We start from the raw sequence: 2500 nt of genomic DNA on the forward strand, positions 1-2500 counted from the left end.
TCTATCGGTCTCGTGCCGGTATTTAGCCTTAGATGGAGTTTACCACCCGCTTTGGGCTGCATTCCCAAGCAACCCGACTCCGGGAAGACCCGGGCCCGGCGCGCCGGGGGCCGCTACCGGCCTCACACCGTCCGCGGGCTGGGCCTCGATCAGAAGGACTTGGGCCCCCCACGAGCGGCGCCGGGGAGTGGGTCTTCCGTACGCCACATGTCCCGCGCCCCACCGCGGGGCGGGGATTCGGCGCTGGGCTCTTCCCTGTTCACTCGCCGTTACTGAGGGAATCCTGGTTAGTTTCTTTTCCTCCGCTGACTAATATGCTTAAATTCAGCGGGTCGCCACGTCTGATCTGAGGTCGCGTCTCGGAGGGCGCGCGCGCGCGCGCGCGCGCAGCGAGGGCACCCGCGAGGAGGGTCCCGAGAAGGGGACAGAGAGACCCGCGGCCGACCGCCCCGGGCCGCCCCCCCTTGCCCGCGCACCAACACAGCACCCCTACCGACCACCGCCTACCACCCGTCGCCCCCTCCGGGAGGAGGAGGCGGCGGCGGCGGCGGGGCGGCGGCGGCGGCGGCCGCGGGCGGCGGACAGAGAGGGAGACACCGAGGCGGGGCGGGACGGGGAGCACGAGCCGGCGGTCACGGGACGGACGGGGCGGGGACCGGCGGAGAGGCGGCCCGGGTTGGGGAGGGGGCGGGTCGGGGCACGCACGGGCGCCGAAGCCCGAACGGGCGACGGACGCACCGCGCGCCCCCTACCACCGCCCTCACCTCACCACGCTACCGCCACCGCCACCGCCCTCGCGGCGGGAGCTCCGGGGCGCGAACCGCGGCACGGCCGCAGCCCGGGGGGAGAGCGCGCAGCGGCGGGCAGACGCCGCGGCGTCCCGCGGGTCGCCGCCGGGGCACGCGTCCCCGGGGCGCGGACGCGCACGCGGACTCGGCCTCGGGCGCGAGCCGCCCGTCCCGACGGGGCGCGAGCCGCGTGGGGGGGGGGGGGCGCGGGAAGCGGGCACGGGCCGCGGGCACACGGCGGGAAAGGCACCGCAGGGGGAAGGCGGGGGGCGGAGGGCCGCGCCGGCCGGGCGCCGGCAAACACCGCCGCCAAGGGCGGGACGGCGAACGACGGCGGACCGGAGGGCGCGACCCCACCCCCGCCACCACCGCGGGCCCCCGCCGGGTGGCGCGAGACCGTCCCCAGCCCCCCGACACCCCAGGGGCGGTGACACCCGAAGGCCGCTTGCGGCGCGAGGAAGCTCTCGAAGGGGAGACCGACCACACAGGCCCCGGCAGGCCAGGGGCCTCGGCGCGAGCTCACGTCCCCTTTTCTCCCCTCTCGCGGGCGACGTCCCCCCGGCCACAGAGGCGGGGCGGGGGGGACGCCGTGTCTGCACTTAGGGGGACGGAGGGCCCAGAGGCCCTGCGAGGACAGCCCCCAGCCACGCGCCCCCCGGGGAGGCGCGCACAGGACACGCGCACCCCGGAGGGGCGATTGATCGTCAAGCGACGCTCAGACAGGCGTAGCCCCGGGAGGGAACCCGGGGCCGCAAGTGCGTTCGAAGTGTCGATGATCAATGTGTCCTGCAATTCACATTAATTCTCGCAGCTAGCTGCGTTCTTCATCGACGCACGAGCCGAGTGATCCACCGCTAAGAGTCGTACGAGGTTTTCAAGGGTTTCGTTTCGGCGGGACACCCGCCCCTGGCGCGGCACATCCACCCACCCCCGCCTCCCTCCCCGGAGGTGGGAGTTGGGGCAGGGGGTTGCCTCTGGCCGGCCAAGTCAGACAGAACACAGCAGAACGGAGGGGTCGGGAAAGGTTCCACACGACGGGGCGTCCGGCGCCAAGCCGCCAGGGCGGGCTCGGACAACCCCACAGGCGCCCGGGGGGCCCCCAACCCTCCCCCAGGGACGCGGGGCAGCGCGCGCACGCGCCGCCGCACACGGCCACGGCCCACACGACGGCCGTCGGGTAGCCCCCTCCCGACGGCCGCGGCGGCAGTGACCGTGGCGCGCCACGCCGCGCGCCACCCCGTCCCCTCGGGGGACGGCGGGGTCTGGGGGGAGACGGGAGGCAGCTCCCGACTACTCCCCGCGGGCCCGACCGCCCCGAACCCCAAGGCGGACGGGCGACACCCCCCCAGGGGTCTTTAAACCTCCGCGCCGGACGCGCTAGGTACCTGGAAAGGGTGAGGCGGGCGAGGGGCACGGCACGCCCCACGGGCCAACGCCCCGACGTCGACCCCCAACCGCCGCGTCCCCCCACCGGGCCCGCGGCCGCACGCGGGCCTCGGCGCCGCCGGCCCGTGACCGCAGGGGGTGCCCCGCCGCGCGCCGGCCGACCGCCGGCCCCGGAGGGCCCCGCCGACGCCAGACGACCACCCCCCCGCCGTCCCCCCCGAGACGCGGGGCAGAGCCCGCCCCCGCCCCTCCAACCCTCACACACCCGGCGCGGCCGGCCCCGCCGGACCCCGTCCTCTCGCCCCAGCCCATCCGCTGGGGGGGGC

The 2500-nt window shown here is 76.4% G+C and overlaps 1 non-coding gene across 1 annotated transcript; it reads right to left on the minus strand.

The window, feature by feature from the left end:
- Positions 1–1497: 1497 nt before the first annotated feature.
- Positions 1498–1651, minus strand: LOC147362136 (5.8S ribosomal RNA). Its single transcript, XR_015137504.1, has one exon. It is a non-coding gene; the product is annotated as a 5.8S ribosomal RNA (ribosomal RNA).
- Positions 1652–2500: the final 849 nt, after the last annotated feature.

Source organism: Bos grunniens, chromosome 11, assembly GCF_055505025.1.
Source record: "Bos grunniens cultivar Pamir isolate PY7600 chromosome 11, Bosgru_T2T1.0, whole genome shotgun sequence".
Classification (NCBI taxonomy): domain Eukaryota; kingdom Metazoa; phylum Chordata; class Mammalia; order Artiodactyla; family Bovidae; genus Bos; species Bos grunniens.